The 15,637-nt window shown below is 43.0% G+C and overlaps 1 long non-coding RNA gene across 1 annotated transcript; it reads right to left on the bottom strand.

Annotated features, from left to right (window-relative positions):
• Positions 1-2,896: 2,896 nt before the first annotated feature.
• Positions 2,897-12,673, bottom strand: LOC138272900 (uncharacterized). Its single transcript, XR_011200264.1, has 3 exons — positions 12,453-12,673; positions 5,661-5,820; positions 2,897-3,175 (listed from the first exon to the last, which is right to left on the bottom strand). It is a non-coding gene; the product is annotated as an uncharacterized lncRNA (long non-coding RNA).
• Positions 12,674-15,637: the final 2,964 nt, after the last annotated feature.

Below are 15,637 nucleotides of genomic sequence, written 5' to 3'. Positions count from 1 at the left end.
TCATCCAGGCAGCGACTGCCCTCATTTCATTGTGGAAGTTGTTTTTTTCTGTGTGCGGGTCGTTGGTGAGGGAGATGATTAGATGAGTGTCGTCGGCATATGAGACAATGTTGAGTGCTGGTGTCTGGCGATGGTAGCTATCGGGGCCATTTAGGTATTGAAGAGAGTGGGGCTCAGAGAGGAGCCTTGCGGGACGCCGCAGATGATCTTGGTGGCCACAGGATAGAATGGGGGGAGTCAGACTCTTTGGGTGCTGTCGGAGAGGAAGGGAGTGATCCATTCTAGTGCTTTGTCTTGGATGCTGGCGTCGTGGAGATGAGTCTGTAGCGTGGAGTGGGAGATGGTGTCGAAGCGGTGGACAGGTCGAGGGGAATGAGAGCTGTGGTCTCATCCCTGTCTAGGAGGATGCAGATGTCGTCTGTAACGGCAAGGAGGGCGTTCTCAGGGCTGTGGTTGCTCCAGAAGTCTGACTGTGAGGGGTCCAGGATGTAGTTGAGTTTGATGTGTCTGGTGAGTTGTCTGTTGACAGGCTTTTCGATGACCTGAGCTGGGAAGGGGAGCAGAGAGATGGGCTGGAAGTTCTTGAGGTCTTCTGGGTCTGCAGTGGGTTTCTTCAGTAAGGGCTTGATGTTGGCGTGTTTCCAGATTTCTGGGAAGGTGGCGGTTTCGAAGGAGCGGTTGATGATGTGCCGGACTTTGGGTGCGATGGTGCTGCTTGCTTTGTTGAAGATGTGGGGGCAGGGATCAGAGGAAGAGCCCCGGTGGAGGCATCGCCATCGTCCACAAAGAGTCCCTACGCCTCTCCAACAGCACCGAAGACTCCACAACCGAAATGGAAATCCTCCACTTCCAGATTGGAACCAACCCTAACACCACTCTGCGGGGCACCCTCATCTAAAGACCGCCAGGCCCGCCCCCCATTCTGCGACACCATTGCTGACCTCACCAATACTCACGCACTTGTTTCAAAGGACTACATTCTCCTTGGGTGTCAACAAGAGAACAGTGTGCGCTCTACGGGCAACATAATGCAAAATGACAAACCTTATGCAATGTAATAATTCATGCATTATGTGTTGATATTGCATGTAAACTTTTTGCATTGCAGGTATTTATCTTGAAATGTCATTAATGCTGTTTGTAATGTATTGTTCATTTTCAAGCCCTTCCTGCAGCCTGGCTGGGTGTGGCATGTGGGTGGGGCTTGGGTCTACTTAAGGAACCCAAACCAGCTCCACGTACTCCCTCTTCAGAGGTACCGGTGCAGAGCAGCAGCATTTACCTGGGCTCCTGTTCCGGAGGCCTACTTGGACATTTCCTGGCCCTGTCCTCATTATCTTGCTGATCTTCAAGAAGGGAGGTAAGACGGAGGTCGGGGTAGGACCCCCGACTCCGTTTTTAGAAACATTTGAGTTTTTGGCTTCGTGATTTACAGAGTGCGCGATCATTTCGAGGAATTTGAATTTTGATGGTTGAATCGGCAACAGTGTGTACGATTCATTCTTGGCAATTAACCCTTGCAGTTCGGATCGGCAGAGTGCGCGATCATTTCAAGGCAATTGAATCTTGATGGTTGAATCGGCAACAGTGTGCGCAATTCATTCTTGGTAATTAACCCTTGCAGTCCGGATCGGCAGAGTGCGCGATCATTTCGAGGCATTTGAATCTTGATGGTTGAATCGGCAACAGTGATCGCAATTCATTTTTGGCAATTAACCCTTGCAGTTCGGGTCAGCCGAGTGCACAATCATTTGGAAGGCATTTTGAATCTTGAAGGTTGAATCTGCAACAGTGATTGCAATTCATTCTTGGCAATTAACCCTTGCAGTTCGGTTCGGCAGAGTGCACAATCATTTTGAGGCATTTTTAATCTTGATGGTTGAATCAGCAACAGTGTGCGCGATTCATTCTTGGCAATTAACCCTTGAAGTTCAGATCGGCAGAGCGCGCGATCATTCCAGGTACTTGAGTCTTGATGCGCAGTCTGGCAATAAGGTGCGCAATAATTTCTGGGCAATTGAATCTTGAAACTTAGATCAAACAGAGTGTGATCTTTCTAGACAAAACAAGTTTAGTCATTTTGCCTATTCTACAGTATCATTCATGAATCCTATAGCAGTTAATTCTTTGGGAACGAATGTACTCATTGACTCTTGTTGTGATGTAATTGCTATTCTAAGGATTAACTTGAGAGAGTTCAATGTTCAGAGCATATGAGTATAAAAAGGTCATGTTATTGAAAAGTTCTTGATCTCTCATGTTATTAGAGCATAAAGAATTAAAACAAAGTTCATGAAGATGAATGTGAATGACCTTGCTACTGTGTTCTTAACTCTTGCTTCCACAGGTCTCCTTCCCCTCTGTTCCCAACCTAAACCCCATCCCCTGCTTGGCCATTCTTTAACTCTGTGCTATGATAGCTAGTAGAGTTTGGAGCTGCCAAGAGGTGGACATATTGGGAACAGGCGCAAACGCGAGGATCCGGTCCCGCTGACATCGGGTACCTCAACTTTGACCTCTCAAAACTACCACAATGTTAAAAACAAACATTATTTTAACATTTTATCATGTTCTCAATGTAGTGCTGCCTCAAATTGCAAGCAATACATTCAATCCTGGGCTGATAACATTTAACAGATTTTTTTCCGGTTTTCTCCCCCAATCTTCACATAACAAGATGGATGGTTACACATTCCTTGTTTCTAGAACGTACATATTTGCATTCGAACATCTCAAGAAAATCTTTAAAATTTTTTTAAAAATATGCATATTAACTTGACGTTGATGTTTATCATAAATATCATTACTGGTATTCAACTACAAAATACATTGTTTATCCTTTTCAATAAAACCTCACAAAATTGCTCATAACAAAATGGATAGCAACACAAACATTTCTTAGTATAACATATGAGAAATGTAAGAAATAAATACTTGGAATATTTTCAATATTTTTAAGTCTTATGTTGTTTTATGGAGTGAGGACTCAGCGGTATCACAATAATTGCTTCTGATATATCATTTTCTCCATACATCTTTTGAAGATACAAATGACTGACGTGTATATCATAAATATCCTCAATCTAGCCCAAGTGGGCACAACGTATCATTGTATCACACCCCACTTCTCACCCCAGTAAACAGATATTTAGCTCCTTTGCTCCACAAGCCAGCTCTGCAAAGGAAAAACATTAAAAATTGTTAAAAAACATATTTGTTATACAAACTTTCCTGACAATATCCTTAACTAATATCAAGACAAAATACAGATAAAAAATTAAATAATTTAAAATGTACATATAATTCTTCACTGCTATTTAATCCATTCATTTCTTTAATATTAAAAGCAATTATATATCTGGACTCTAAAATCCTCAATTTCTTTTCGCTATCCCCCGATGCTTTTGGGTATTCCTTCAATCACACTATATGTCAAATCTTCAATTTTCCCAGCATGTACCTCACGTCTATGACGTGCTACCGAATATGTATCATCTTTATTTTGAATGGCTATCAGATGTTTCAAAATCCGTTTATGAACTTGTAACTTTGTACTTCCTACATTGATTTTTGGGCAACTGCATTTCAAAATATACACTACAAATTCACTTTTGCAGTTGTAACAACCCTTAATCTGGTGAACTATTTTGACAACTATCTCCACCATCTTAATGTTTTCACCATTTTTACATGCTTTACATCTTTCACATCTGAGAAGACCATTCCCCTGTTTAAGCAACGTATTCCTCCCTCTCTCTGTCTGATGTCACTTCTCACCAGCATATCTCTTGTGGATTTACTCCTGCAATAAGTAATCTGCGGGCCTTTCTTTGTTTCTTCCCCTATAATAGGGTCAATCTTCAATAAATGCCAGTGTCTCTGTAATATTGTTCTCACTTGTGTATGTGCTCTATTATATGTTGTTATAAATCTCTGTTTTTGTTGCCCATCCAATTTTCATTTTTTACTAAAAAAGTATACTTTCTCTTGAGCGAGTATCTACCTTTTTGCTTGCTTTAGCTAATGCTGTTTCCTTATAACCTCTTGCCCTCAATCTTGACATTATTTACTTTTTGGCTAACTCAAAACTGTTCTCTGTACTGCAGATTCTTTTCGCTGTCAAGCCTTCTCCAAAAGAATGCTTCCCACTAGTGGATTAGGATGGAAGCTATCTGCATGCAATATACTATTTCCTGCACTAGGCTTTCTATATACTGTAGTCTCCAACCTACCCTGCTCAATTCCGATCTTAACATCTAAAAATAAAATTTCTTTTTCATCGATATTACTAGGAAATGTCAACGTTAAATCATTCTGATTGATGTATTCCACAAACTCTTTTGCACTCTCTATGCTTCCTTTCCAGATAACTAAAATATCATCTATATATCTCAACCACATTGCAATTTTTTCATTCCAAACATCCAAAGGTTGACTATTGACGACCTGCTTCTCCCAGCAGCCCATATGCACATTTGAATAGAGGAGGGCGAAGCAGGTTCCCATCACTGTTCAGCACTGCTGCTCAAAAATCGCGTTGCTGGGAAAAAAGATTTTGGGTCTTAAACACCATTCCATCATCTTAATCAGCATTCTAATGTGTTTAGAAAACTTCACTGGTCTAGCTCTAAAGAAATATTCAGCAGACCTTCATCCATCCGCATGAGGAATGCTGGTGTACAATGCCGTGACATCAAGTGTCATGAGTATCATACCATTCTCCCACCCAACATCAAACACTTGCTTCAAAAATTCTGTAGTGTCCTTCAAATAGGATGGCAAATTGTGCACCAGCAGATTCAAAAATTGATCTATATATTTTGAGTTATACTCAAATAGGCTCCCCTGTGCTGCAATTATGGGCCTTCCAGGTGGTTTTTTAATTGCGTTCCTATGTATCTTGGGAATTAAATAGAAAACAGGTAATTTAGGATGGTCCACCTTCAAATAACCGAATTCTCCACTGCTTATTAATCCTTGCTGTCTCCATCCCACCAATTCCTTTCCAAACTCCTCTTTCATACCCTCAACATATACCATGTTCATTCTCTTATAACACTTCCCATCATTTAGTTGTTTGTAGGCCTTATCCATATAGGCACATAAGGCATGAATCACCATGTTACCTCCTTTGTCAGAGCTTCGTATAACTATTTCTGAATTGGTGGACAGTTTCTCTAATTTAGTTTCTATAACTGTTACCCCTCATTACTCTCTTTCACTTCTTTTGATCTTACATTTTTAATTTCTTTTAACACTGTTTCTGCAAGCTGATCTATCACATCACCATAGTTAAAGGGTATGGTTTTAGATCTAGGTTTCAGCACCTATCCACCTTCTTCATCTACTTTAACTCCTTAATTTACCAACCTTTCGATTACTCATGCCTCAGCTATAGGTTCCAACTCCAATTCCCCCAATTCCGTCATCAAATGAATATCCTCAATCCGTAAATTATTGTACTCAGACTCGACTTCAATAGTTTGTACAGGTTTTTTCTTCATCTTCTGAATGTTCATTAATTTAAATTTTCTTACAAACTAGAAAAGGTGCACCCTATTCTGAACATAATCAAACTCATTCACTTCACAAAAGGATAAACCTAACGATACATTTTCCACATCTTCTTCATTTAAGTCTATGTGAGATAAATTGAGTACCGTTTTGTTCTCATTCAGTATCATCTGTTGCTCCAAGTCACTTTCTCTTGATCCTCTCTGTGTGTCTCTTTTTCTTTTACCACCTTGTCTCTTCTTCCTCTGCCTTTTCCTCTTAATCTGCCATTTCTCGCCATGGTCTGTGGTTGGTTCTCCTGGCCCTCTGTAAAAAATCAAACTCATCTTGTAAGGAAGTGTGTGCCTTAAATTTCATTGACTCATGCGCATCAGCATCTGTCATTTTTACCCATAAGTTTAGATAAAAACATTTCTGCTCTCTGTTTCCTTTCAACATAATAACTGTATTTTGTTCGCTATGGCTGTCTCGTCACACTATTAACCCACGCCAATGTCTCTTGGTTCAAAGTAATTCACTCGCTCATTTGCTGCTTCATTTGATACTCAACATGTGTCAATTTTGCTTGGCACCTGGCTCCATAATCCCTTTAAGCAATGCATTCATGTCCAAGTTTACCTATGGTTGGTTTGTCCCTACTCGGGCATCCTCTGATTCCACCAGCGGGTCCTTTCCAACCATGTTATTGCAGTATCCACAGTTCCAATGTCAGGACGGGGGCGGGGTGGCTAATAAACACATCCACTTAATAGGCATTGCCTACCCTGTGCCTGATCGCATTTGGTGTCTGTAAATATGATGTTCGTCTATAAATGCCCACTTTCTTCCTACATCAAGGGAGACAGGCACTCCATGAAACAAGTTAAATTGAAACCTTTATTCCTCCAAAAATATACACCCATACACACAACCACGCACATATACATATATATATATATATATATATATATATATATGTATATACTGAAAAAAACAAAGGTTACAGGGGCGTTATAGTTAGGTTCTGAATTTACTTGCACCAAAAATTCAGCAGTTATAGTTATGGTCAACTCAAGTAACTATAACTCATGCCCTAATGTAACTATAACTTGCGCCCCCGCCATGCACAGTTTTCTCGTCAATAATTTCATTGCAAATGTTGCAGTAATAATATCAATTATGTCATAGAAGGTGTCATCAATGATGTAATATGTGGGATAACTAGCTGTGCATAGGGAAGATGCAAATTATAGTTACCTAGGGCGCAAGTTATAGTTACTTGAGTTAACCATAACTGCAAGTAAATTCAGAACCTAATAATAACATCCATGTAATCTTTGTTTTTTTCAGTGAATTTCTATGTTTTTTTTTAACATGCACAAATGTAAAAATAACCAGTGCCTATGGTCAGGTCTGGTGGCCAACCCTTCGGAATGCACTCAAACCAAGCTTTGGCCAGGCGCAGCATGAGGTTGGATCCAGTGGCCCTTTTTTTTCAATTGTTCTCTAATGGGTCCACGGATCCATGGATCCACCTGTGGATCCCCAGATCGGATTAACAAAAACAATAATTGGGCATTTGTTTGCCTATGAGAACCTCTCTATGGGCCAGATGTAGCAAGGCTTTTGCGCCTCGCAAACGGCGAAAAACGCTGTTTGCGAGGCGCAAAAGCCTCTACGCGATACAGAAACGCATTTTGCGAGTCGGAACCGACTCTCAAAATGCGTTTCCGACTCGCAAATAGGAAGGGGTGTTCCCTTCCTAATTTGCAACTCGCAACGGGATGCAAGTCGCGGTCGCAAATGAACTCGCAGTTACCATCCACTTGAAGTGGATGGTAACTCATTCGCAAACGGGAAGGGGTCCCTTTGGGACCCCTTCCCCTTTGTGAATGATCCCAAAAATATTTTTTCAGAGCAGGCAATGGTCCTATGGACCACTGCCTGCTCTGAAAAAAACGAAACAAAAGGTTTCCTTTTTTTTTTTCTAAGTGCAGCTCGTTTTCCTTTAAGGAAAACGGGCTGCAGATAGAAAATAAAAACTGCTTTATTGCAGAAGCAGTCACGGACATGGAGGTCTGCTGTCTCCAGCAGGCCACCATCCCCGTGAGTGCCCAGACTCGCAATGGGGTCGCAAACTGCGACCCACCTCATTAATATTAATGAGATGGGTCTTTACGACCCCATTGCGAGTCGCAGAAGGTGTCTGAGACACCTTTCTGCATAGCAAATTGCGAGTTGCAATTTGCAAGTCGCTCGGACTCGCAAATTGCAAGTCGCAATTTGCTTTCTTCCTACATCTGGCCCTATGTGTCCTATGGGGTCAGGATACCTGTATCCTGAACATTCATCAAATGGCAACCCTGTCTGGTGCCTCTTTCAATCTGAATTGTGCCTCTGATCTTTGAGTTGGTAACAATTCTAGCATGGGCACCCTGATACAATTGCCTTATCATTGACGTAAATTGCGAGGGGAAGCCGAATTTGGTCAGACTACATCGCAAGGCTTCTCAGTTCACTATGTCGAAGGCTTTCTCTGCGTCTAGCATTATCATTACCCCAGGGATTGCATTGACCAAAAAATACTCGACTGCCTGTATTAAAAAATGTGTATTAGATGCCATCAGTCTGCCGGCTACAAAACCGTTTTTGATCTTTGTGTAATAGTTGTTGTGCAACCGGTGTGATCCTGGTGGCCCAGACCTTCATTAAGATTTTATAATCTGCATTAAGCAGACTGATTGGACGATATGCATCTGGTTTCAATGGATTTTTATTTTTTTTAAAGAAACTGACTATTGTTGATTCTGTGAATGTTGGAGGTATTTCTGTGCCATCAAGTATTGCATTGCATAACTCCATTATGAACGGTACTAGCTCCTCACAGAAGGTTTTTATAGAATTCCATTGTAAAACCGTCTCCGCTAAGAGCTTTTGCACTCAACATTTTCTGGATGGCTCCCTTAATCTCAGAGGGCGTAATCTTTTGTACTATGCCATTCTGAACATCTAACTGCATCTTTGGTAACATGATTAGCTTATAATACTGGTCTACCTGTGCAGGTGAAACTACGCAGTTAATCTCATAAATTCTAGAGTAATGCAACATAAATACCCAAGCGATATCCCTCTCCTGAGTAACAATTGCACATGTCCCAGGATCCTGAATTTGATGTATTGTCTGCCTTTCATGTTTTAGACGGGTGGCCCAGGCCAAGTATTTACCTATTGGTTGACTTTCTTCATACACCTGCTGCTTGTAGGCCCTCGAGCTAGTTACTTCTTCAAAAATAAAGAAATCTTTTAACTTTGCTTTCGTCTGAGCGAGATCCCACCTTGCCACTTCCTGCCCCCCTGTTTTCATACATTCATCTGTAGCACTATCTATAGCCATTTGGAGTTTTTTAATCTCAATCTTTCGCTGTCTAGTCAGCGATGTTTTGAAGGAAATAAACTGACCCCTAGCTGTACCTTTAAATGCCTCCTATAACCTAAACAAGGTTGCTGAATTCTGATTGAACTGAAAGAACTCCTGTATGAATTTTTTCATATCTGTGACCCACCCCTAATTGCTAAATAAGAATCTATCGAGCTGCCATATGGGTCTCTCCTTGCTAGCTACCTCGAGCTCTGTCGTCACCATGACCACTGAATGGTCAGAAAATGCGTTTGTTCATATGTGCGAGCGAACCTCCTTCAGTGTTCGAAAAACTAGAAAAAAAATCTATCAGTGAAGCTGTTTTATAATGTGAAAAACAAGTGTATTGAGTGGCTGCTGGGTATTCTTCTTGTTAAGGGTCCGTTACTTGAAAATAATTTTTTATTGTTTTCAAAATTCTCTTTTAGGTTTTAGTTGTCTTTTCCCCTGATTAGAGTTTTTAATATAATATATTGAATATAGTTAAAATCCCCTCCAATAATAAAGGGGCCTGTGGTACTCATTGCTATATTGTAGAGTTGCACTGGTGGCTCTAGCTTATCCATGAGTGGCCCATAATAATTGACCAGATTAATTTGAATTCCTGATAGTATGACCTTTAGCCAGAGCCATCTCTCCTTAGGGTCTCTAATAACCTCTTTTATGACCCAATCGACTCTGTTACTCAGATATATTGCCACACCTCTTGCCGCCAGTCCAGATGAAGCAAATAGAGCTACTGAGTACTGTTTTGGGCTATATATTTTGGGGTTATTACTTTTTAGATGGGTTTCTTGAAAATAAATAACTTCGGGGTTGAATGATATTAGCCATTTTAACATTGCCTTATATTTCTTCCTATTTGAGATTCCATTTGCATTGCAGGAAATAATCTTAAGCTTCACCATATCTTTTAATTAGCTCGACAGTAGCCTTTTTCCAGCCATTCCTAGTACCTGCTACTTGTTGAAAAAAACTGAATTTTCTCAACCTCTTAGTCCTCCCCACGTGCAACCCCTCACTCAACCCCTGGCCCCATCCCTCCACTCCCTCTCTGCGTGATCTGTGATTGAGGCCCTTCCATCTAGGGACTCTCAGAACACTCCCCTCCCTTGGTCCCACACCATGATACTGCCTTGTCTCCACTAGCCTATTGCGTTGACCCATCCCATTTCGCCTATTGTGGTGCCTTGACGTAGCACCGTTTATGCCAAAAGCATCCAGGAGGCATCGTGGTCTTCCCACTTTCGGATGCTAGCAGGTTTTAAAAACATTTTCGGCTGATTTTCCTTCATCATAACAGTACCACTCATAAACCCCACTCCACAGAGCATGAGAAATATTCCCTCTCTGACACCCAGGGTACGTTCTCCATCTAACCCCCTCAAATGTCCCACCCGGTATCTTGCAGCCCCATACAATCAGGCAGATAGCTACCTACTTTTAAACTTCAGTGCAATGTTTTTTACAACCCCCTCCCATCTGTACTCTGTATAGAATTCTGAAAACTTTTTGCCACCTCCACCACATGGAATATATTAGCACGTCCTTTATATAAAACTTTCAAATTTGATTGCTGGACCAGAGCGGCTGGGGTCCCTATTTTCTGGAAAACCGGAATCAGCTCTTTAAACTCTCAGCATCTGCGCATTGCAAGTGCAGACATGTCAGAGAAAATTTTATATGAGTAATCCCCCTGAGTTGCAAAGGCCCTTGCTTTGATGGCCAGTGAAATAATAATTTCTTTGATGCGATAGTCTCCAAAGCTGACCACTATCGTCTTTGGATATTTTCCACCAGGCGACTGGGCTGCTGGAACTCGATGGGCATGTGTAATGGTAAGATTCATCTTATTGTCAGCTGGCTCCATTAGAACATACTGTTTGATCAAATCTGAGATTAATTTAATGACCGTCTGACCAGTCTCTCTCCCTTCTGGTATCCCTGTGAACCTTAAGTCAGAGTGGCGGAAGCGATTCTCAGCACCGTCAACCCGGATCTGCAAGTCGGCCAATTCAGCTTGGTATCTGGCAACTGATGCTTCCATGTGCGATCTTCTGTCTTTTAGGTCTGATACCCGTTGTTCGACTTCCTTAACACAAGTACTCAATTGCTGCATGTTATTGTTTATGAGGTTGAGCTGGGCTTCTGTCTTGCAATTTGCTTCCTCCTGTGATAGTTTTGGAGCCTTAAGTTCAGTAAGGTCTGGAGAAGCATGGTCTTTGTAGCTGAAGAGCCTTCACCCACTTGTACCCCTTCTGTCTGATTGTGAGAATCCCGCCCAGCATGCCTAGGACCAGAGCAGACCAAAGAGCTCAAATTTTCCACTATTTTACTGACTTCCTGGTGCCATGCTTTGACCCCCATCTGAATTGAGTTTGACGTCTGCGAAAAGTTTATTGATCCTGGAGAGATATAAGGGTCTGTGCGTCGCTGAGTATTCGATAAATTATAGAGAGATGGAGACTTGCGAATTGGTACTGAATTACATCTGGCCTGCCCCACCTCCATTAAACGTTCCACCGGGAATGCTAGTTTAGGTGGTTCCTTAAACTCTTTAGATCCGGTCACGGTAAATAGCGGATACGTCTGTAGTTGTCCATTGCTATTTTGTTGGGTGCTAGTCTGACCTTGCTCTGTCTGTCCAGAAGGGAGCAAGTCTTGTGGCCGGCTCTGGTTATCACTGAAGTTCTGCAAGTTGCCCTCTATCCAGCTATCAATTCATTTCATTGCACTTAGATTCCTTAATTTCTCCTTTTGCTTTAGGGGTAGTTTGAGAGGTGAAGGAGGAGAGTGATGCTTGAGAGGGGGGGGGTTGCAGTCCTGTGGAGGTTGAGCCTGGGCTAGAGTTTTTTTCCCATGAAGCGGGCGTTTGGTTTTTGAATTTAGCACCACCTTCATGTTTTTGCCTGTTGGACGTGCCTTAGGCTGGAATTCCCGGGCAAACCTTTTCATAATGTTGGGTATCATTTTCTTCAAGGTATAGCGGCCCCCCCTTGAACTTATCCGCACTAGCTTAGTTGCTGCAAACCACACCCACGCCTACGTGGGCCACTTCTGAAGCACGCCAAGCTGGTGCTAACCCTGAGAGAGCCTAGTGCCACTCTTTCTGGGGGTGAGGGCGTCAATTTATGTGCCTTTTAACATGCCTCGCCCCCCTCTGCTGTACTGTTGTGCCACTTTCCGTTCTGTGCCCTCTGTGCACTGTATTGCTGTCTGTCTCTCTGCTACTTTTCCTGGCCCGCTTGGCTTTGCATCACATCTCCCAATGCCTCCGTCTGCCAACAGAAAATGCTGCGACATAGGTGCAGGTGATAGCCACAAAACTCAGAGAATATGTGAGAGAACAAATGGGAGAATACGGAGTGCGTACAGGTAATACCTGTAAAGTAGTTTAGTAGGTTGAGTGCCTGCTGCAGTGCGTTGATGTGCCAAATGCATTCAAAGGATACCATTGTATATTGGGTTTCCCAATCCTTAATCATCAATAGCACGAGCACCACAGGGTTGAAGAATAAGAACTGTGTTTTTTTTCACTCACCGCTGCCCTCGCCACCGTCTGTGACCGTGTCCGTGCTGCTTTTCCTAGCCTTTCCAACCTTTGAATCGCATCTCTTAGTCGAGAATGGGCTCTAACTCTGAAGTGGGGGGCTTCACGGCGTTCTCTGGGCAGCGATTAATCTATGCCATCATGGCCGGTAATTTCTCCTGTGTTCCTGGCGTGGAACTGCTACTTGCCAAATCCAATCAGCTGAGCGGCATCCATTCCACATCCTCTGACGCCGTGCTGTGTTCCTGATGCCTCCGTCGATTTGGCGTTAGCAGTGGAGCATGATGGGAGCTCCTGACGTGGCCCCTATAGGAAGAGGTGTTCTCTTTTCCCTATACTGTTTGCCTTTTTTATCAAACCTCTGGCCCATATAAAAGCTAGCATGAGCAAAATTATGTTGCCAATAGTAGCTATGCCAAAAATTAAGCTCTTTGCTGACAATATCATTTTATATTTAAAAAAAGAGATCGACAACATACAAAGGGTGCTGGATAAAAACAATGAGTTTATTCAAATAGGCGGCTGTAAGATTAACGAAAGTCAAACAGAGGTTCTCCTATTTAACGCAGGAACAGAGAATCTTCCTCCTGAATTGCAACAGCAAGCCAATTCATCTGTACCCATTAGGTATTTAGGAATATATGTCACAAAGAACTATGGTCATTTGTTTAACCTAAACTATGCCAGAATGCTTTAAAAAGTACAGACACTTTTGGACAGATGGATGGTTCTCCCGTTGACTCTGATAGGGAGAGTCTCCTTAATCAAGATGTCAATTCTTCTGCTTTTTCTTTTTTGATTCAATAATCTGCCAATAAGAATAAATATCTCCTATTTTCATGTACTGAATTCAATGATACTAAGTTTTCATGGAGGAAAAACAACCCAAGGGTGAGGCTTTCAGAGTGCAACTCAATAAAACCAACCCGGGCTTGACACTTCTTAATTTTCAAGTTTATTATCAGGCTGTATTGCAGGATACACTGGTACAATATTTGGATAGCAGAGAAACCCTGGAAGTATTTTTGGTCAATAAGATGATTGTAGAATCAGCAATAAGTCTCCCAGCATTTAACAAAACCACAAAAACTTCAAAAAAAAACTAGATACAAATATATTCGTGATCCTGGGAAAAGAACAGAGATTTTAAGTAAAACATGTCAAATATCAGGTTACGTTTACTTACAACTGCAGGAGTGTAAATACTTTGGCCTACACCTTCCAGAAATGGTGATAGCTCAATGGAATAGCAAAGGGTTCAAAGAGATGGGTGATTTTCTTCTAAGAGGCAGATACATCACTTGGGAGGAGGTAGCAATAAGGTTGGAGAATATGGCAAGAAGACTTTTTTGGAGCTTTTTTTCAGATCTCGCATTTTCTTAGTACTAATATACACTTGGTATGTACTCAAGAACACCCAATATGGAGAGCTCTAATTAGGAGTGAAGTAGTAGGTACAGGAAATTGGTACAGATTGCTAGTTGATCAATTTCTCTGAATTAATTATAGATTTCAGGGATAGAATGTACAGAACACTATGGCCCTCATTCTGACCCTGGCGGTCGGCGGAGAGACGGCGGTCGGACCGCGAACAGACCGGCGGTATTAAAAATGGCATTCTGACCGCGGCGGTCCCCGCCGCGACCGACCGCTACTTCTCCACTCCGACCGCCACGGCGGTCATGACCGCGGGGCTGGAGTTTGCGCACTCCGGCCCGGCGGTCGTCCCAAGACCGCCAAGGGTATTATGACCCTGCCTACCGCCGCGGTTTCTTGCGGGCGGGAACCGCCGTGCGAACCATGGCGGTAAGCACTATCGGGGCCAGGGAATTCCTTCCCTGGCACTGATAGGGGTCTCCCCCACCCCCCACTACCCACCCGAGTCCTCCCCCCACACCCTCCACCCCCCTGCCACCCCCCAGAGGTGGTACGAACCCCCTCCCCACCCCCACCCCGACATGCACATACATGTACCCCGACATGCACACACCCCCAACATGCACATATACACACCCCCTACACACACATACACAACGGGGACACATACCCGCACACATACATGCCGACATGCGCACCTGCCGAACAGCACACATTACCCATAGACACAGCAGCACCCCCCGCCCGCATACACGCACTCACACACCCCCTCTACACACTCACACGCACACCCCCATGCACGCCCACATCACACAACACCCCCCCACCCCCTCCCCTCACGGACGATCAACTTACCTTGTGCGTTGGTCCTCCGGGAGGCGACGGGAGCCATAGGGACGTGACCGCCAACAGAAGACCGCCAACAGAAGACCGCCACACAGAAATGTGGGTCGTAATTCTGTGGGCGGTGTTCTGCTGGCGTGGCGGTGGAGGTTGACCAGTCTCCACTTTCCCGCCGACCGCCAGTGTGGCTGCTGGCGGTTTTCCGGCGGAACGCTCCCAGCGGTCAGAATGCGCACAGCGGCACACCGCCGCGGTCGGCGGTCTTCACCGCGGCGGTAACTCAGCGGTCTTGCGAAAAGACCGCCAAGGTCAGAATGAGGGCCTATGTGTAATTTCTAGCAAAGATTGGAGAATTATTTCAGAAGTTGGGTACAAATCTTTGAGGGTGGCCAACTGTAAAAGAATGTCTTTCCTCTCCAGATGGATGACTTATTATACTCCAGAAACGATACATAAAATGTTTCGATCAGTTCCTGATCAATGTTTTCACTGCCATCAGGAGGGACAGGGCAATTGGTTACATATTTTTTAAACTGTCTTAAATTAACTATTTTTTGTTAATAAATCACAGCTCTAATTTAAGGATTGAGATAGAGCCAAGTTTAGTTCTGTTTGGAGTATCTGAGAAAACACGTTAACTATCTAAATATCAACAATACTTTATTTTTATTGCCTGTGCAGTGGCTAGTTCGTTAATATTGCAGTTTTGGCAGACTCAAACTATTCCTACACTCCAGAACTGGTGGAATAAGATGTTACGAACCAAGAAATATGAGGAAGTGTACTCAAAATGTGTTGGGTATAAAAAGGTTTACAGCTATATGGCAGTATTTAGTGGAATAGATAGCCAAGTAAGGGTATGCAATCAATAGGAACACCAGGAGTTGAAGCAAGAGTTGTCCGTTAATACTATGTTAACTCCATATAAAATGATTGAAACCTGGACGAATCTATAT

This window comes from Pleurodeles waltl, chromosome 2_2 (assembly GCF_031143425.1).
Source record: "Pleurodeles waltl isolate 20211129_DDA chromosome 2_2, aPleWal1.hap1.20221129, whole genome shotgun sequence".
NCBI lineage: Eukaryota > Metazoa > Chordata > Amphibia > Caudata > Salamandridae > Pleurodeles > Pleurodeles waltl.
This window is presented reverse-complemented; position numbering and strand designations above follow the sequence as displayed.